Below are 20,984 nucleotides of genomic sequence, written 5' to 3' on the forward strand. Positions count from 1 at the left end.
CTTTCATAGACGCATGCACACACACACACACAAAGTCGGCTCTTCCCCTCCCCCCTCTCTCTCCAACCCCCCACTCTCACAGTTCCTCTCTTTCGCTCTCTCTCTCTCTTGCTCTCTCTCTGTGTTTCACCCTAGCAGCAGAGCACATCCTGGCTTCTGATTGGTGGCCGGGCGCTCTTTGTGTGCTATCTGTAGCGTGACGTCGCGCCGGTGGTGATGGTGGTGGTGAGGGGGGGGCACAGTATTCACATCACGTCTGCAGTTTGCTTTTTCGCTTGTTGGAAAGAGTGAGAGAGAGAAAAGGGAGGGGGTGGAGAGAGAAAAAAGCGAGTAGGAGGGGGGTTCTGTGTAGTGCAGTGGTGATAGCGATCGCAGAGGCTGGCTTTAAAAAAAAAGCCTCCTATGTGTCTGTAGTAGACCTATCGGTGTAGGAGAGCGAGAGAGAGCGAAAGAGAGAGAGCACGAGAGAGAGGGAGACAGAGAGCGAGAGAGAGAGAGAGGGAACTAGTGTACCAGTGCTAATGTAAAACAGGATTAAAACACAAGATGGCTTCCTGAATGGGCAGGAACACAGAGAGACGAGAGAGAGACAGAGAGGTTAGACGAGAGAGCTTGAGGCCTCTGATGGGGAGCCGACCAGCCGACGGAGTGCAGAAGAAGGCAGATTGGCTCAGTGGGTAAATATTAATTACCAGGGAGAAGCTGTCGGGCAGGGACAGAGACAGCAGGGTGAGGGGAGTCTGGGGGGTACACCAGCAGGCTACAGACAAAATAGTACCAGCAGACAGGGGGACACTGAAACTGCACTGTACTAACTGCTTTTGTGTTCATTGTTTTATGACTGGAATTCTTACTGCTGTAATTACATGTTTTATCATTGTTATATGGTTTTATAAATCAATTTCCTCCCGCTGTCTGATCTTTATTTTCACAATGATAATAATAATAATAATAATAATAATAATAGAAATAATAATAATAATGATAATAATAATAATAATGTGCATTTTTTACACTTTGGGGGGTTGAACAGCCTACTCCAAGACACACACATACAAACACACAAACTTAAACCAAACCAAAACCATCTCCAAAGTGCATTACATAATTAACACAGAAAACACTCACCTTCTCTCTCTTTTTTTGGCATCAGGGAAGCACTATTACTGATGTGCCATCTGATGCAAAACAGTATTCAATCTTTGTTTTCTCAGAAAGGGAAAAGAAGACAGGGACAGCAGTGAAAAAGGACAGGGATTGTGGAGAAAGTGATTTGTCTTTAATGCCCTTTTTGGTAGTTGGGTAGTCTGAATAGATCTGTCTTATTGAAAAGGGTCTTGTCGCATTATTCTATTGATTGTTATTCTCTCTCCCTCTCTCTCCCTCTCCCTTTTCTCTCCCTCCCTGTCTCCCTCTCTCTAATCGCTGGCAAGGTGGGATTTGAGGACAATAGTAAAGCCTGCTCTAGAACCTCAAAACTGGCAGCAGAGGTAAGATAAAAAACCCACTTCTGTGTGTGTATGTGTGTGTGTGTGCGTGTGTGTGTGTCTGTGTGTATTTGTGGAGATGACAGAAGATGCTGCTCTTAGCTTGGGTCCTTGAATGCGCTATAGTAAGCTATAGAGAGAGGCATCACGGCTGTCAATTCTCAGCGATTGCTATCTTGTTGCTGGGTGGCTGTTTCCGCGTGTTGATTTGGAAATATGGGACAGGAGCCGGCTTGGGGAGGCACACATGACAAGCGAGAAGCCGGCATATGTCATGAATGTTTGTAGTCCTGGGAATGTTTGTGCGAGTGCGCGGGAGTGTGTGCATGTGCGTGTGTTTGTGTGTGTGTGTGCGCATATGTTCCGCGTGTACGGTCAGGTGGCTCCCGGGCCTCACCTTCCAGTCTGGGAACTCACAGAGGTACCGCGGTGAGACGGAGCAGGCTGAATCAGACAGGTGCTCACCTCCGCATCCCCCGAGCTCGGCTCCGCCGTCACCGCCACCTGCGCGGATCCACGGGTTAAAGCCGCGGGAAACGCGTCCGGTGCGGCGGCGGCGGCAGCGCCATCCAAGGCGAGGGGCAGCGACAATCATTTGCAACGCGTGACTCAGCGAGCGTTTATCTTCCCTGCTCTCCGCCACACTTTATCTGTTGGACGTGGATTGCGTTGTTTTGATTACTGGTGGCGGCAAGGACAGGCCCTGGTTTAAAGAGTCCCGGGCTCCTTCTCTATTGGCAGGAAAGAGAGGCACGTGCAGAGAGGGGCGGGGAGGAGGAGGAGGTAGGGGGCGGGCTTGTCAAAGTTTTAAAGTCGCTTGAGGTAAAGGGAATGAAAGTTAGTGGGTCACGCACGCATGCGCGTGTGGGCACGTGTGTGAGTGTGTGGACTCTAGTAACCTGTGGTACACTGGAGGGTAGTGGAGCGATCTGTAGCGGAACTATTCTTCCTCACTCTAAGCTGTCGTGTGCGCGTGCTAATACAGTACTGTATTCCGTACTGAAGAATCAAGGAGGAATCTCAGTGACGGTGGAACGAAATGGTGAACTCTCAGTGTATTTTCAAATGTCCAATTAGACGTATGTGTCCATGCGTGAATTCTTCTATTCTTCTATTTGTATTGGTTATTTGTACAGTAGTTGGTCATTAATCCTGTCTAATTAGTCTGTTGTGACAGATTATGAAGATCAGCTAGAGTTAAATTGCTTGTTCAGAAACAAAAAAAAAGTCACATGAAGAGATGTCACCTGCTGTATTGGTGTCAGTCAGGTGAATGTAAGTTTTTTAGTAGGTATTTCATCTCATCTGTTAACAATTTTCTGCTGCAGAAAACTAAGGGTAACTAATATGTGTGTGAAGCACAGTGAGATTGCATTTGATTCCTGAAACCTGTAAGGTGGATCGTCTCAGTTCATTCCCCTGGACCCTGGTTTGGCCCAATCCCACTCTTCTGTTCTGTTCTTCAATTCCATTCTTTCGTGGCTTGCTGTGGAGAGGTTTAGTGTTTGCCTCATTTTTCCGAGTCCTCTGGCCCTCTGCGTCAACGCAGCGTCAGCTCCTCTTCCGTAGAAGCGAGCAGGTTTTTGTATTGGGATCTCTTGACAGGACGAGAAAAGGGACTTTGTTTCTGTTAGAAACCGAGCTTCATCTTCCTCGGGATCTCTTTCCCCTGCAGTGGCGGATGTGTCAGATTACAGAGGGTGAGGTCTGTCGTTTCTCACCGGCTCGCGGCTGCCGGTCGATTTCCACTAGCGTGCCCACCATCCCGCTGCCGCACGTTTTGCGCTTCACCCCTTATTTCTGAGCGTCGTCAGCCTCGGAAACGGCGCAGTGACAAGTCGCTCTGCTGATGCGGCTGCTCCGCTCAAGGGTCTTCCCTGCGTAACCACGACGACGCCTGTTCTTTTACCGTGAGCTGCGCCTGCGTCTGTCACTACCCATGATCCGTGACTCAAGGTCGCGGTACACAATGTTCCAACAAGAGTGCACCTTTTCTGACGGGCCTGACGGGAGAACACTAAAGGTGTTCTGCACCACTGTGCTGTTGCCCCCATCTATCCACTATCACTTCCCAACTCCCTTCACAGTGTTAGAAGCTTTCCTCCTGTCGAAACAACAGCACATTCAAAATTCTTTCTTCGTGCCGATCTCCTTTGATGTCCGTTCTCTGCTGAGTGTCCCTGGCCATCGTCTTGTTGTCATGGCAACAGATCATATGGGCAAATGGCAATCGGATGAACTGTCCAAGCATAGGAAGATGCGCGGGATGCTCTGCCTCAGTGCTCTTTTTATCCTCTCATCGCCCAATACCAGGAGAGCCCTGTTAGCGAAGTCTCCTCGTGGGTGGGCGGGATGGGTGGTGGGGGGTGGACCGAAGCCACTAGACATTTTACCGTTGGAAGCCACCAAGTGGGCGAAGTCCTCGTCATCTCTGAGCCCTCGAGCGGGTTGCATGACTAAACGTCTACATCTACAGATGGTCCTGCAGATGGCCCTCTTGATAAATATGCTGCCTTCCTGCGTGCAATGGTTTTCAAGATCAGCGATCTCTAAAACTCAAGAAAAAAATAAAATATCCCAAAACCGTCATCAGAGTCAATAATTAAACATCCTGTGTTTTAAATGTACTTTCTGGATGGCAACTTTACAGCCATGGGCTGAGCATTTTGTGGAAAGTGTTGTGAAGTAGACATTCATTTCAGTTGATGGTTCCTCAGAATGAATACCTGTGTAGATTTTTGTATTCAGGCATTTTTTCATGTGTCTTGTCATTTGACAAGTTTGGTCATCTGTAGCTAATCCTTTGAGATAACTACGGATTCTGTGCCACACTACAAAAAATGAGAATGTCAATAAATTCTGATGGTGGATGTTGGGAATGATGTGTTCTTTCCCTCCCTCTCAGGGACTGTATTTTGTTCATGTTCATTTAAGTATTGTGTGGGAACTAAAGTGTTGTATTTGGGCTATAAACACGTAGTCCTAAAACTGTGCAAGTTTATATTTATTACTGAGACAGGACGAGTCACGTTCCCATGAAGTTTTGCTGTAGCCTGGTAACTTATAACTGGTTGCTGCAGTGTAGGTCTGATGTCATCATATAGTACTTTCATATTTTGAAAGTCCTCTTTGTCATGCTATGGTGTTTGCCTCCCTGTGATCTTGAGAACCTTGAATATCAACGTTCACTTTAGAAAGTTTGGTAAATGGGTAGACATCCCACTGTAATGTAATTTATTTCTAACTTTCTGACTTGTTTCTAAATTTCATGAAAAAAAAACATAGCAGTGGGCACATCATTTAAAAATGACTTTCTTTAAAAATGTATTCTATTTCTGTTTGGTTTCTTCATTCTTTTCAAAACTCTTTCTGCCTTCCCAGTCTTGCTCATGTAACTTACACTCCAATCATTTGCTGGCTAAATAATGTTGGGACTGAGTAAGAGCAAAGTAACTCCTGAAAAAGGATTTAAATAAGTAAACCATATAACTTCATGTGAGGCCTGGTTTTTCTGGTGAAACTCCAGTCCTTTGGTCCTTTCTTTTCGATGGACAAAATATTTCATAGGAGTTTATCATCCACAGAGAGTGGGTGGAGAGACTGATCGATTATATGACCAACACTGACAGACATTGCCAATTTGGTTGTGTGGCCGCTCTCTCCCCATGGATAGCGGAGAAGGGGTTAAGTTTGACCTATTTTCTGCGGCAACACTGAGTGACAGATGACATCATTGCTGTAATTATAGCTCAGGCCCACCCTTTAACTTGGTCATGTGAAAAGCTGGTTACGTGTCTGTGTGAGTGGGAGATACCGAGTTTAGAGAAGTCTCTGTAGGTATGTGTTTTTGTTTGTGTGAGAAAAAGAGAATGCCTACACAGTATACAGTTTCCCATCACATTGCAACATTAACTATTGCAGCCGAGGGCACTTACTCTATATGTCCTAGACAATATACTGTTTTAGTTGTCTCACGATGGGTCATAGTGTGTGATTGAGGAAATTTGGTAAAATAGAGTGTCAGTACAGCACTGAAGACATTACATTTCACAGGTTAAAGCGGGCACAGATATTTGAATGATTGGCAGGAGCAAGGATTAGTCAAATACAACAGTGGTCTTACTGTCCCATTAGGTTCCATTGTAGTCAAGGTTTAATGTGTCTGTTTCTCACACTTAAGCCAGAACTACCTTTGCAACTGTCATCTGGTTAGATTTTGGTCTCTTTTATGCGCCAGAAGTGTTACACTGTAATCACATAATCAAAACCCAACACCATTAAATGGTTATAATTGAAACGGGCAAAGTCATTTCCAGTCATAAAACACCTACTCGTATAAACTGAATTCAGTCTTTGGGAGACAATTTCATGTTGGCATGGCTGTGCTGGTTTCCACAGTTTTGCTAAGCAAGTACAGCATTCACAAACCAAACGCTGATCTTTTGTAGAAAGCACCCTGTTTTTGTCGCTTGTTCCATGTGTTTGCTGCCGGGTTTATCATTACCTTAGTGCTTTTGCATGCCTTTGTCCCACCAGGCACCATGAACGCCCTGCAAACCAAATAAACCCGCAAACAGCTCGCGCTGAATGGGAAATATGGTTGTGTGTAATTTTACTACTTTATCACAACCTGCAGGGTGCCTAACGGCTGCTGCAGACCAAATAAATGCAGGAGAACCGGTTGAAACGAGTCAGTCAAGTGAGAAATGTGTGAAGTTGTAATTATGATAAGGCACCACAAATACAGTAGTTATGCCTGATCAATCCAATGTGTCAGGGGCGTCAGAACCTTTGATCGCCATTCTGAAGGTGCACCTGAAAACCAAAACAAGAAATGGCTCTAATCTTAAATCAAAATTCATGTCACTGGTACCCATTTGAGAGGAATACAGCGGTTACCTGCAGAAGAAAAAAATGGCTCCACTCGATAGACCTCAAATAACCTACAATAGGACCAACCAACCAACTTATAGGATCAATTATTCTCACTGATGATGTAGTTAATGATGATTGTAGTTATTAGTTATAATTACCATCATGCTATAACTTATAAAATTCAGAGACCCACAAAGTTCTGCCAATGATATCTAAGCAGCAGAAATGGCATCTCCTTGGATTTAAACATTTTTTAGCCCTTTGATTAGATGGGAGAACAAAATTTTAATCACATCATGCAAACTTTCCTTGAATCTATGATGCAGCATAACTCTGCAAGAATGGATTCCGCACTGACCTGTGGTTATTCCTCAATGGCATCAAGACCATTGAAGGAACAACATCCTGTTGTTGTTAAGTTGCCTTAAAAAAGGCACTCTAGTCTATTTTGTAGAGCTACAACTTTCCCAACCTTTGCCTACTTCCAATCATCAATCTTTGATGTTCTACTACCTGTCTAAGTCTGTTCTCCAATCCTCCACCCCCCACGTGTTGGACCTGTTCTTTTTGACATGGCGTCCTTGGAGGATGTGTAGGTGGACACACTTGGAGAAAAATGTGTTGTGGTTTAATACCTTAGGCACTATGAATTTCAGCATGATTGATATCTTGCCTGTTCCCATTGTTTGATCTCTAAATTTGCTCATGTGAAGAATGCCTCATGAATGTCAAACTTGCTGGACAGACACAAAAAAGCAAAGATACTTGAACACCAGTATCTGTGATTTTTACCTTTATATGGATCTAAGATAGAAACAGAAATCAACAGCCAATGACATGCTACGTCATTGATGTGCCAACTCCCCTACTTTGGGACCTCTAAAACATAAATCTAGAAGAGTGCATTGAAAGTTCCATTAAAAAGGAGAAATCAGTATGAATAGCATATGGTATACGCTGTAATAGAGGCTGTTTTAGACAAATGCTCCGAACAGAAGTTTCACAGAAAAGGCTACATATATCTTGCCTTATCTATGAAAGATAAGGCAACATTTTGGTCAAGCCCTCTCAGTTCTTTTTATTTCATCTTAAGAAGCAAGATGTTCCTCAGAAATGAGTGTCACTGTAGAATCTGCGTAAGTCTTGATCAGCAGGGATACTCTGCAACAGCCATCTCGGTATCACAGAGCTACACACTGTTTTTTTTGCATTGTTATCTCCATTACAATCCATTACAGTTATATATCTGACACTCGCTTCATTTTTGCCTAATCAGTCCTATCTGTCTGGGACCTCGGCTGCTCCCCCACCCCCACCCCCCCCCAAGTCCTGGAGCGGATTCGCACTTTGCGACGTCACGATCCGCTCCCTCTCCCCGTGGAGATCCGTTGTGCTCCAGGAGGATTCGGCGCTGGGCCGCGCTGCTGCCGCAGTTAATGAAAAATGAATGGGTAGGAAGCTCCCAGGTGCCGCAACCTCGTGCGTCTGCCGGCTCCTTAGCTCTGACTGGTGCCAGCTCTGGGTACGGAGTAACTGCGCTAACCGAGAAGTCAAGAACCAGTTGCGTTCGGTCTGTCTGAATGTCTGCTAATTAGCTGTCTGCTTTGGATTTCACATCTCTCCTTTGTCTTGTGTATGGAGGAGTGGGGTCAGGTCGGTTATGGCAGAATATGTATAGCATAATGCTGTGTTAGAGCACTGATAGAGCTTGAATGGAGAACATGATCTAATTTGATAAGAATATGCCTTGTAATAACAGTTGGCTTACAACACGCACACTCACACACAAATATATATGTATGTATACATATATATGTATGTATGTATATATATAAATAAAACATACATAGGACACCTACATACAAATCCTAACACAGATATATAATTTGCAGAGCATGGTGGAGCAGGGTAGAGTGTAGGGCAGTGCTGCATGGAAAGATCACTGCAGTGAGCACACAGTGCAGCAAAGTACTCTCTGTTCTGTGGCGATACAGGAGCTGGCCCTTTAAGACTGGCTGCTCCTGACTGGAACATATGGGGAGCTAATCTTAGCCTGGCTCCTGGGAGAGACAACGCTGGCAACAAGCCACTGCGCAGGGCTGGGGAGGGAGACTGCTCGCCCCCCTCCCCCCCTCTCTCCCTCTCCCTCGCTTTCTTTCTCCAGCATCTATTGAGCATCTACATTACAATTTTAAATAGAGTTATTGTGGAATAGAGTTGCAGTTAAGCATAGAGAACTTTATTGTAATTTTGTGCAATGGTGTCTCTCACTCATTTCATTGTCAAATTTCAACCCAAATGAAATTAACTCCTGTGTTGAGGCCGCCGGTTTTACTTTGTCTACTTTGTCATTGTACTTTGCTGAATCAGTTTTCTTAGCCGAGTTGCTGCAATACTATGTGTGACAAATATACTTTCCCTGAAATGAACCTAGTCATGCTCCAGCCGTCTCCCTCATCCCTCAGTCCCATGATTAATGCATATAGCATTGTTGGAATTTGTTTGTATTGCTTTATTCAAATACAGCACCTTCCATCTATAAGTCCCCTTTTGTTTCTGATCACTTTCTCCCCTTCTTTCTCCCCTCCCTCCTGCTCTCGTTACTCCGTTATCCCTCTCTGTAGACATAACCCCCGACCTCCTCATATTTCACTTTATTTTTCTCTTGTTCCTGATTCCTGTGACAAAGAGCACTCTTTGAAAAAAAGGGATCCCTTCTTCTCCTCTTTGCTTGCCCCTCCTCCCTGTGAGGGTGGCTCCGCCCACACCCAGTCTCTTTGTGCAGAGTGCGCCTCTCCCAGCTGAGCTGTGCGTGCTGACTCGCACGTGCCCACTGTCAGGAGGGGCCGTCCAGGAGTTATGACACGCCGGACACCCGACACCTCCCCTACACCTCTCCCCCTGGGCGGGGGGTGCAGAGGAAGTCCGGGCCAACAGAGGGGGAGAAAGAAAGAAAGGGAGAAAGAAAGAAAGAAAGAAAGAACAGAGACAACAGAAAGCAAAGAAGGGAATGAATGTAAAGGAAGAAAGATAATGGAATGCAAAGAACAAAACCAAACAACAGAAAGGAAAATTATAAATGGAGTAATAGGAAAATTAGAATGAAAGAAGGAAAAACATAAATCGCAAATGTCCAAAAAATGTAGAGAAATAGAGTAAAAGGGTATTTTGATAACATAGATATTAGTAGATCTGAATTCATACAGATAAAGATTTGGGATAAACCATATGTATATTGGAAGATTTTAAGTGTGAAGACAATATCAAATATTTATCAATGTTAACATTTTCTCTTCCCCTTTAAATACTAGATTTGTTTCTGGTCTGAGACTTACATAGTCCCTCCGTGTTTCATTCATAACTTACATCACTTTCTGGAGTGTGCCAACTGACGCTGACCACATGATCATTTGCATATGTATGTGTGTGTGTGTGTGTGTGTGTGCGTGTATGCGTGTGCAGTCGCATGTGTGCATGTGCCGGTATATATGTGTCAGTGATGTGCAATCCTGTGTGTCTGCTCTTGCGTGCGTGAGTCTGTGAACGTACGCGTGTGCGTGTCTGGGTGACTTCTAGCCTGCATGTCAAACAAGATGGCTTTGATGACATCAGCTAAGATAGGACATCGGGTGGGTGTGGGGGCGGGGGGGTTGCGGCAGCGTTGTGTGAGGAAAAGGTTGGGGGTGTGTGTGGGAGGGGCGTTCATGTCGGGAACAGAGAGTGATGGTCTGATTTGAGGCAGTGCAGATGATGAGCAAGCCCTTTCTATTGAAAACCGCACTGATTACGTCTTTACAGCTCAGATCAATCCACCCTGTGGTTCGTATTTGTGGTAAACGGTTGTACTCACAGGAGAAGAGAAAACACCATCAGAAACAATGGCTTTCTAACACATTCATACAAAGCAAACTGCCATATCAGGTGCGGTTTAACCCCCAATCAGAATCAGAATTGGAATGGTTATATACATATAGCAGGCGAATGTATTCCATGCTCTACAGACACTCAGTGCTTCACCCCAGGGAATTCCCTCCTTTTCAGTCCTAATGACATTCGTTCTTCGTTAGCACTCTGATGTGTGTGCGTGTGTGTGTGTCTGGGTGTGTGTGTGTGTTTCTGTGTGCCTATGTGCATACGTATGTGTACAACTATGTTGTTTTATACATGGCTGCATCCTATACAGTGTTTCCATGGTGTGAATTTGCTTTGTTTAGTGTGAGTGTTCATATTGTGTCAGTTTGTATATATTGTGTGTTTGGTTATTGTGTCAAATTGTATCTTGTGTGTTTGTAAGCATGAAAGTATTGTGTGAATGTTTATTGTTTATTGTGTGTGCATGACAAACTGATACCAGGGTGTTGTGTGTTGTCAGTAACAAGTATTTTCTCACACATGCATTCACTCTTAGTGAGTGTACACTCAATGTGAGATTGTGTGTTTTTTAAATGTTTGTGTTTAAATATGTCTATTGTATTCTTTCCGAAAATACATTTGGAGTGTGATTACTTGTGTATTGCTTAGTATATGTGTGAAACATTGGATCTGCCGGTGACTGTGTCTGTAATGTGGCTGATTGTGTATTTTTAGTATATATTTGTGTGGACCATTCTATGAGTTTGTGAGAGTGTGTTCAGTGTGTCGATTTGTATTATTCGTTACTTTTGTGGAACATTGCATCAGTCTTTATATGTCTGTGCAGTGTGACTGATTGTGTAGTTTTTAGCATGTGTGCAGTGTAGAACATTGTATCAATTTGTGAGCGTGTGTTCAGTATATCTGTTTTTGTGTTGTGTGGTACATGTGTGGAACATTGTGTGTCCAGTGTATCTGTTTTTGTATTGTTTGTTTGGTATATGTGTGGAACATTGTCAGTTTGTGAGTGTTTGTGGTGTGAGGGTGTGTGTATCGTTCAGTGTGTCTTAGAGAGGAGAAAGTGTGGGTGAGTGCGGGGCAGAAGAGATGAGTCAGGGTTGTGTGGAGGAGAGGTGAACACATGGTCCGGGTGCGTTTCTGTTGTTGTCTGTCATACGTCCCACAAGGCCAGCCACTCCTTCCACTCCCTCTGTCCTGCCTCCGCTGTGTGCGGGTGCGCGCGTGTGTATTTGTGCGTGTGTGCCAGCGTGTTTCACCGCTCAGAGTGAATTCCAGCATATGTGGAATCAGTGGAAGGGAAGGACATCTGCCCCTCTCTATGGGTATGTGCTGGAATGCTCCCGCATCGAGCTCCCGCACCTGATACCAGTGGAGGAGGCTCAGTGGGTGCAGCTGAGCTGATCAGCTCCTGACGAGCGTCTATCCGGTTTCACGATGAGTGGTGGGGCTGGACGTGAGTGAGACCCAGAGAGAAGAGGGCGTTGTTTGTGGCGGAGTCTCTACGATGCGGGTAAGGCGTCACGGCCGAGCTGTCCGTCCGTTGTCGTGCCGCTCTTCCTCTCCTCAGTTCAGACGTGTGCGTCAGAGAGGGTTTCATATCCCACTGATTGTAAGTGAAGAAACGAAAGAAGGGACTCATCTCTGAACAGAGAGCAGAGAGCTGTGTCAGTGGTGTCAGGAGAGCACGGTCGGTTGAGCCCGGGGACGGTTCTGCTTGGTGACGGCCTCCCCGCTGTGACTCAACGCTGCTCGTGATATTACAGCGCAAATTCCCCCTCTCCGGCTGTGTCATCCTTGCGTGCTGGCGCGTCTGATCTGGCAGGTTGTCAGGCGGTGGCAGTGTTGTCACCTGAAGCGTCAAATGTGCCTGGTGGAGTCCACAAAGGTGTCGGTTTCCCCCTTTGTGACAGAGTCATGTTTCCATGAGTGTGAAGGGGGAACTGCTGCTTAGCGATTGTGTTTGTGGTGTGCTGTGTGTGTGTGAGTGGATGTCTTGCAAAGCCTGGAATTCTATGCCTATTATTCTCACTATTTCAGTATCCCGGCCGACACAGGAGGGGCGTATGGCCAGGTCTGGTCTACGGCTCTGGTCTGGTCTTTGTGTTTGTTTAAGTATTGCCGTTTGTGTTTGTGTTTAGTTCTGCGGCTATATTTATTCCCATGAATGTGTGCATGTGTTGGCAGTTGGCTCCCCAAACCCCCCCCACAGTCGGCCCTTTGTGCGTGAGCGGTGCACGTGTTGCCCCGTGCTGTCTGGTAATGAGTGGTAATGAGCTCGGTCCATGGTTAGTTAGCTCGGCTTTTCCCATGGGCCAGACACCGACCCCTGTGCCGACGTGCCAGGGAGGTGAGCGCGGCCAGGGGAGACCAGATCGCTGGCATCGGTCCATCCGTGCCGGGCTGGTCTGCCAAGCACCCCCCCCCCCCCCCCATCTCCAGTGGGGCTGCCGGGAGAAGAGGACTGGGGTCTTTGTTGAGCTGTGCTGATTCAAGGCCCCACTTCTCATGAAGACTGTTCGGTCCAACACCGCTCCAATGACCCGCTAAAGATGCTGTGTACCATAATGGGGTCTGTACACCCTGGTTATTGCACCCGAGATAAAATGCTGAATACTGCATACATCCTGTGACACTACATGGTCCATACAAACACACCACATGCGCATCACATACAGTATGTAAGTATTTGTTAGGTGCTCTACTATATACCGAATTTGAGATTTTAACTTTGGCTTCTCCTTAAATAATGTTGCATGTTTCTGTCGACATCTGTGATTGATAAGGTGTGTGTGGAACAGACAGCATGTGACTGTGGGCAGTATTGGTGAGAAAAGAGAGGGGGGATATCAATGTCACAGATAAGCCACCTTATCTTCCAGCCCTAATAATGAGCCTCTGCCTCTTCCCTTACACAAACCGGCTCCTCTTGTCTGGCAGGAAGGACACGGCACATTTAAAACAAACAGGTTCGGTTTAACGTGTAGGACAGTGCATCTGCCAACATCAGAATCATCCCTCCTCATCTTCAGAAACCATGGCTTCACGCGTCTAGACTTGATCAAATGCGTTGGGTAAAAATGTAGATCACGTAAGCGTCTATGCTGCATTTTTTTGTCGCTTTCCCATTGGTGCTGAGCGAATGAGTCGGACAGCGTCGGGGAGAGAGGGGTTAAGTTTGCTGAGAAAGCGAGAAATGCTGTGTCACTGAGAAAGAGCGAGAGTGGGGAGGGTGGGTGTGCATGTGAGAGTGTGTCGGGGGGACACCTACACGCTGCGTCATATGATCTAACAACCCACTAGAGTTGGGTAGGGTGGCGGGAAGGGGGGGGGGGATTGTTGTCAGGAACTGGGAGATTTTGATGATGTAACTGCAATGTCATAACTGCGCCGTTTCTCTTCCTTCCTCCTCTCCCCCCCTCTCTCCCATTGGTGTTTCCTCACCATGTGACGTAACACACCTCTCCCTCTCTCGCTCTGCTCTGGCTAGGGCTGTGTTTGTGTTAGGGGTTGTGTGACACACAACGGTGACACAGATGAGAAAGAGGGAGAAAAGGAGAGGGAAAATGAGAGAGTGAACGAGAGAGCGCGAGGGAAGAGAGGCGCTCCGCTCACGTTAATCCAGCCAACGCGCTGCGCAGATTGTGCATGCCCCGTTATAGTAAGGGAGCAGCGCCGTGCAGGAGCTGACGAGGACCTGGGTGGAGAAGCCAGTGGTGTTTTTTCCTTCTCCGAATATCTTTTATTCGAAAACAACAGCGGTGTGGATGGAGAGAGAGCGAAGAGAAAAGAGGAAGGGCGGCCGGCAAAGGGGAGAGAGAGGGAGCATAAACGAAGGGAGCAAGGGCTGGAATTAGAGGAGAGGAGTGGAGAGGGGAGGACCAGAGACGGAGGGACACAGGGAGAGACAGGCGGAATGGGTGGAGAGAGGAAGGAAGAGCGTCAGGAGGGGAGAGATAGAGGAAAATGTTTGTGTTCAGGAAAAACAAACTCCTTGTTGAGCTTCCCCCTCTCTCTCTCTCTCTCTCTCTCTCTCTCTCTCTCTGTCTGTCTCTCTCTCTCTCACGCTCTCTCTCACTCTGTCTCTCTCTATCTTGCCATGGTTTCCAGCCCTACACAGCTTCGGACTCTTGTTAAGCGACAATCCGCTGTTTCTCTGTCTCCTTATTCGCTCACCTTGTCTCTTTTTCTCTCTTGCAATGGAGCCGAAGAAACGAGAAACGGAAGCCAAAATAGTAAAGCGGCAGCTCCGTGTCTCCGTGTGAGTGTCTGCCTGTCGCCTCTCTCTCATTCTCCCTCCTGGTCTCTCTCCCAGTGTCCTCCCCTCTCTGTGTCTTGAATCGAGGAGCTGTCATTGACCGGCAGACTTGCCCAGCTAAATCTACATGCTCTGGATCTTACTCACTCTCTCACTTTCCCTGTCCTTCCTCTGTGCCTTCACTTCACTGCGCTTGTTTGCGGAATGCTCCGAAATGATGAAACGCTAAGATATTTGGGGAGTATTACTGTCTAAAGCCCATGACATCACCATCATGGTTGAGAATGGTGAGGGAGACATTTTTCCTCCCCTGCATCGCCGCTCTTGGTCATTCGTTGAGGCCCTTTGGTTCTTCCCGTCTTCTCCCCTCCATGTCTACAGGTAATGTTCGATGGCAGCTGTAGGTGATAAAATAGCAAGCATACAGATATACAGAGCAAGAAGGAGACGAGGAGGAGGTAGTTATTTTGGAGCGATGAGAGGGAGGTGTAGAGGTTGGGATCCAAATCGAAAGCGCCGTGGACCACGGAAGAGGGAGACAATTTAAAAAAAAAAAGAAAAAACGGACCTAGGACGAAAAACTAAAAAAGAAAAAAAAAAAACCCAAACAGACCACATCTAAAGACCTTTTTTTCTGTTTTCTAGTTTTTGTTTTTTTTTCATTTTCCTGTTGATGTCGCAGCGGGCTGAGATTGCCTTCGCCTGCCACTGGCAGCTGCAGCTGCCGCAGTTAACCTGATTCTCAGAAATCAGAATCACAAGAACAGCTAAACATACACTCGCACATTAACGTGTTTTTTTTTTTTTTTTTTTTTCCGCCGGGACGCATCTGTTTCCAGAGGTGGGGATAGACAGGGTGGCGAGTGCGCCGCCGTACGCAACTGCTGTGGCGGCCGCTGGTTGCGTCCGTCCCCCCTCCCCCTCTCCCTGCTCACTGCACACTCCTCCATTCCAACGTACGTGCCCACTGTGCCTCAGATAATGGCCTCTCTAGCTCGACACACACAGAGGGGGGGAGAGAGAGAGAGCGAGAGAGAGAGAGAGAGAAGGAGAGGGAGGGAGAGCAGGGGGGGGAGAGGTGGGGGCTGCGAGGAGAACCAGACGGGGAGAATAAGAGCAAGAGAGAAAAAGGGAGAGAGGAAAAAGGCAAAGGGAGGAGCAGAGAGAGATCATGAGAGAGGAAAAAGGAGAGCGAAGAGAGAGAGACAGCGGTAAGGAGAGACGGAGGCGAGCGTGCGTGGGGGGAGGTGTGCGTGCGTGTGAGTGTGTGTGTGTGTGTGTGCGCGCGTGAGTGTCTGTGTTTGTGTGTCTGCGTGCCGCACTGACTGAGAAACCCACACCAGATTGCTACCGGCTCTCCTCCCTTCACTAACCCCGAGCCTATATCCCATGCACCTCTCTCTCTCCTCTCCCCTCTGCTGTTTCACCAATAGCTGTGTCAGGACGTCCATACGAACGTAAGTAGTTTGGGTCTCTGTCTTTACTGTTCTGGGTTTTTTCTTTCTGTATTGCTCTTATGGATTTCTTGAAGGCGAAAGGGAAGGGAGGGGAGGAAGGGGAAGGGGGGAGGGGGTGTCGTGTGTCTAACTGTGGATTTGTGTTCAGCTGTCTACTCCCAGGCTTTACGTCCCCTCCACCTCCCCACCCCCCCCCCCACCCCCCCTTGCTTTGTGCTGTCAACCTTGAGGGGTATCTGTTGGGCTTCGCTAGAGCTGGAAGTATTGATAATTGTAGGGTTAGCATTGGTTATGTGCCCAGAGTTTAAAAGGCTCAGGAAACGTGGTCTCAAACCGGTTCAGCAGTCACTTCTGGTTTGGCGAGTTGATGTTTTCGTAGTATTGCGTGCGTGCGAGTACGTACGTATGTCCTGGCTGGAGCGGTGGCTTCGGCACGCTAGAAATTGTTTGGCTGCCTGAGCACGTGGTTTTCCTGTCAGAGGGACTGTGGTAGGTGCGCAAAGGTAGTGCATGTGTGTACGTGCGGAGAGCAAGTGTACGCTAGTTGCGTGCTGCCGTGCTTGCGTGAGTGGGTTTAGTTGAGCTGTGATCGCGTGTTGAGACGGATAATGTGTGGCAACTATTGGTACTGTGTAGCTTAATTTCTTCAAATTCGCAAAAGTTCAAAACGTGCCGCCATTCGCGTGTGATACGGCATGACTATTTCCGTGTTTAAAGTGCATAGTTGGGCTTCTGTGTGCATTTATCTCAGTGTGAATCTGGTTGAGTGTATCTATGAGTATGTGTGTGTGTATCTGTGTGTATGAATGTTTGTGTTTGTGTGTTTTGTGTGTATGTACATGTATTGTGTGTGTGTGCGAGTGTGTGTGTGTCTTTTGTATGTGTGTTCGAGTCTCTGTGTGTTTTGGAGTGTGTGTGTACGTGTGTGTGTGCGTGTGTGAGAGTGGTGTATGTGTGTGTTTTGTTCGTGTAGGCCGTGAGAAAGAGGAACTGAGGCCAGTGTAACACTGGGCTGTGCACCAGTGGTTTTGTATCCTCCCTGTTTCGACACTGCAGTGCTCCTGCTTTGGCGTTGGCAGCTCTCACACAGATAGGACAGCATTGATGTATCTGAGACAGGCTGCTCAGCGGCGGCGGCAAACCCCTTGGGAGGCCATCCAGACACCGTGCACAGAAGGTGGACTCAAAGAGTCTGCCCAACCGGCTCATCCAATAATTAGACACTTCACAAGGTTCCATTCAATAAATTAAAGATTGAGGGGCACAGGAACATCCTGCCCCCTTCCCACAGTCAATTATTCCACCAATGAAATTACAGCAAAGCCGTCTGAGAGATTACAAGATCATGGTTTTTGTGTATTGGAGACACTGGCATGATCTCCAGTAAGTAGACAGAAAGACTAGCCGGTGACTTTGTTGCTCTCATTGGTCATAACTGAATGGTAACCAGACACAGCTGAATGCTGGTTTCCTCTCAAAATGATAGTGTTCTCTACCACTCTCCCATTTGTGTGTATGTACATTTATTCATAAGATTATTATGGTAATTACCAGTGCTTATCCCCAGACAGCTCAGCTTGTCTTAGTTCACAAGGTTTGGGGTTTTTAATCATTGTTTACAAGGACATGAGTTTGCTTTAACCTATTCTGTTTGCACGGGCTCCTTCTGTTGACCTTGTAAGTCTATAGTATGTTCAGGACCTTACCTAGTGTGAAAGCGCCTAAAGTATAATTTTAATGAATATTCTCTATTGGAAAGTTTTTCAAAGAGCTAAACTTTGAAATATTTTACTTTTACATTTCCATGTAAAATAATTTACTTTTACATTTCCATTTTTGTTGGACTTTGTGCTTTTGCAGTTTCCCTGTTTGGCAATGCAAGGTTTACACAAGGATCCTCTTTACTTGGTCACTAAAATGAATACATTTATGATTGTTACTTCTTTTTGTTCCTCTCTACTTCCCTTTTCTTCACACTTCTCCATGTTTCAAAACCATTTCATTTTCACAACACGTTAATCATTTTGACCCAGGGATAGAAAGAGAGAGCGGAAGAGAGAGATAGAGAGAGGAAGAGAGGAACCTTAAGAATTCCACTTATTGTGAATAATTAAATGGAAGGCCATCTGTTACCCTCTTTTCATACAGTTAATATATATATATGAGCCAGTGCACTGTTTCTAAAAACAATTTCTTTCTACCAACATTCATGTATTATCAGTTCCCCTTCATACTCCATACACATGAGGAACCAATATGGCTTTCAAACATATGTGGTGTCATTTACAAATCTGTAGTATTTGCATTTCATTCTACATATTGCTGGTGTGGCTGTAAAGACTTTCAAATCAGTACAATTAAATTCCCTCTTTTACAAAATTATGGTAAGTTTTAACAAGTGTATGGTATGTGTGTACTGTAAATATTTTAGGAAGGTTTACTGTAAATATAACTTTTGTGTACCCTATGAATTTAATGTTCAACATTACGAGAGTGTATTATGTGTGTATGGCTTGTGAGGTTTGCATACAACATAAAAATGAGAGAGAATCCCTATTGGTCACAGATCACTACACCAAATTTTTTAACACTTTGCCAAACATACATCTTGTCCGTCCTCAGAGACCAGCTTTTTCAGGTTTCAGTTACTACATTTAAAGGGGTTATTTGTTTGGGTCTAATTATGGCAATGTCTACACGACTTTAGAAATGCAAGAGAGATGAGAGAGAGAGAGAGAGAGAGAGAGGTGATTGGAAAAGATTCATGGTGTTGAGAATTATATTGGCCCTTTATCTGCCATTTTCCATTATTTGTTCCACAGGATACTCCATTCCTATCACTCACTGCCCACCGGTTTATCACATCTTCATATTCTTGAGTAACCATTACACATTGTCTGCTTACAGTAAGTGATGATGTCATCAAAGGTTATGTGAATGTCGGACAGGTCGCACCACCACAGTCATCATCGGCATCATTGTGGCGGCGTTTCCATGTTGAGCCTGTCACCCTTCTTATTTCCTGTTACTACTATTTCTTCCACACGCTCAGCAAATGCCAAATGCTTTTGATCTCAGACATGTGCACTTGTTCCTGTGGGCAGAATGGTACTAATATGCAGGAGCTGTGCTGAATCAGCAAACACATGATATGGTCTCTTCATCTAGATCCTTTTATCTGCCCACATTATTATGCCTCACCACTGCATGGTAGAGTAATGTAGAACCGATGGGGTCCACAGACGTCTCAGTGAAATGCATTGGGATATCATGTGTGGATGTTGCAGTGCTGCACAAACAGTTGTGACCGTCCTTTGTGGCTGTGTGCAGAGGGTGTGCAGAGCACCTCTCACTGAGAGAGTCTGGTGCAGAGAGAAGGATGCACGTGCACGGGACCAGGAAGCTGGAAGCCCTGCTTTGCTTGTCAAATTTCAGACAGAGCCATTCATTCAAAAATGAAACCTGTATTGGGATTTGCATAAGGTAGTTGAGAGATGAAGCTCCTGGACAAAAATCATCTCATTAATACAGTTAAACCACTGTATTTATGGCTTCCACAGTTTACAGGTGAAGACTATTTGCACATTTCATTATCTTTGTCTTCCTGATGCTAATATGTTGCATAAATGGCCTTTTGTCTTATTGTGATGCCGTTTTGATCTGGAGTGTATCGGTTCCTCTAGTGCGATGAAACGACAGGAGAACCAGAAGCCCATTCAGGGGAAACTGACATGACTTTGAGAACGAGAGAGGGGGAGAGAAAAAGAGGAGAGCGAGTGTGGGAGTGAGAGGGAAACCAAGGACTAGATCAACAGACAAAGGAATGGATTCTTACCTCACAGCCAGACAGAGAGGAGGACAAATAAGAACATACAGTAGTGACAGAAATGAATGCATTTTGTGATGCATTCATTTAAATGCCATTAAACCATGCTCACATTGAGGTGTTAATGTCAAAAATGTTCAAAAGCTTTAAATATGGGCAGGTAATATAAGATGAATGAATCCAAAAGCTGTTGTAATTGAAGTTTCAATATTTATTTGTATTTTCCTTTTCTATGTATGGCTTTGTTGCAATTTATTAACAGAGGCCGGTGGTAGAAATGGGCCAGTACACACCAGAACCCTACTCTGGGAGTGAATCATGGAGCCAAAACTGTGTTACGGTTCACATTACTGAGTCTTTACTGATTTTTACAACATTTTCCGTCCTTGTGACTCAGATAGGCCATGTCATTGCACCGATCTAAGATGTCTGGGATCTACCCGCCTCTTCCTCTCTTTTCTTGCATGTCTCAATCTACCACTTTCAGCTTTAAAGATAGGATTCACCGCCCCACCAATGGCATTACAGCATTTGCAATTTCTCCCTCGGTTGGATAACATGACAGTTAGGCAAGATGCATATTGCACCTTATAATGTTGTATTTAAAGCTTCAGGTGCGTAAATGCAGTGTTTAATGTGTCATTTCACATTAGCAGTTGCATTAAGGTCTGTTTTAGTATATTTTTGCATTATTGTTTTAACTAGGTGGTAATCAAGTAAGTTCAGAATAGAGTCTTCTATGTATGCACGTGTTCATCTGTCGCTAACTAGCTATTTAACTTACTATCTCTAAATATGATTAGCAGGAAAATAAAGCATGCATTCAAAAATGGAATCATTTGAAGGTAAAAAGGTATATATTTGCATCATCCCATTGGTCGCTGGTGTCTGCACTCCAGTTTGCACAGATGGCTAACTAGCTAGCACACCTTTAGTAAACGCCACCGGAAAGTGACACTTTCAGTGTGTTGGTTCAACAAACCATCACCTTGACTTAGCTAGCTCACTGGCCACTGTGGAACATGTTGAAGAAATAAATGCAAACAAAAATAACTCAGCTGCAACAGTGTGTGTTTTATAGATAATCATACATTTAATTAGACATTTCTTTCTCAAGAGAAATGTAGAGCCCTGAGAGAAGAAACATCCAGATAGACAGAGGCTAGAAGAAGAGGTGAAATTTATTAGGGGAATAGGAGGTCAGCTTCAGA

General features: G+C 45.5%; 1 protein-coding gene across 4 annotated transcripts in view; it reads left to right on the top strand.

Annotated features, from left to right (window-relative positions):
- The first annotated feature begins 298 nt into the window (after positions 1 to 298).
- The window catches only part of tet3 (tet methylcytosine dioxygenase 3), a 35,283-nt gene continuing 14,597 nt past the window's right edge, over positions 299 to 20,984 (top strand). Inside the window, exons 1-2 of one of the 4 annotated variants that reach the window (XM_036526367.1) lie at positions 299 to 677; positions 1,434 to 1,490. The gene's annotated coding sequence lies outside the window, so the exon portion shown is untranslated. Of the gene's footprint in view, positions 678 to 1,363; positions 1,491 to 15,676; positions 15,948 to 20,984 lie in introns of those variants that run through there. The other 3 variants (XM_036526368.1, XM_036526370.1, XM_036526369.1) reach the window with 3 other exon arrangements.

This window comes from Megalops cyprinoides, chromosome 4 (genome assembly GCF_013368585.1).
Source record: "Megalops cyprinoides isolate fMegCyp1 chromosome 4, fMegCyp1.pri, whole genome shotgun sequence".
Classification (NCBI taxonomy): Eukaryota; Metazoa; Chordata; class Actinopteri; order Elopiformes; family Megalopidae; genus Megalops; species Megalops cyprinoides.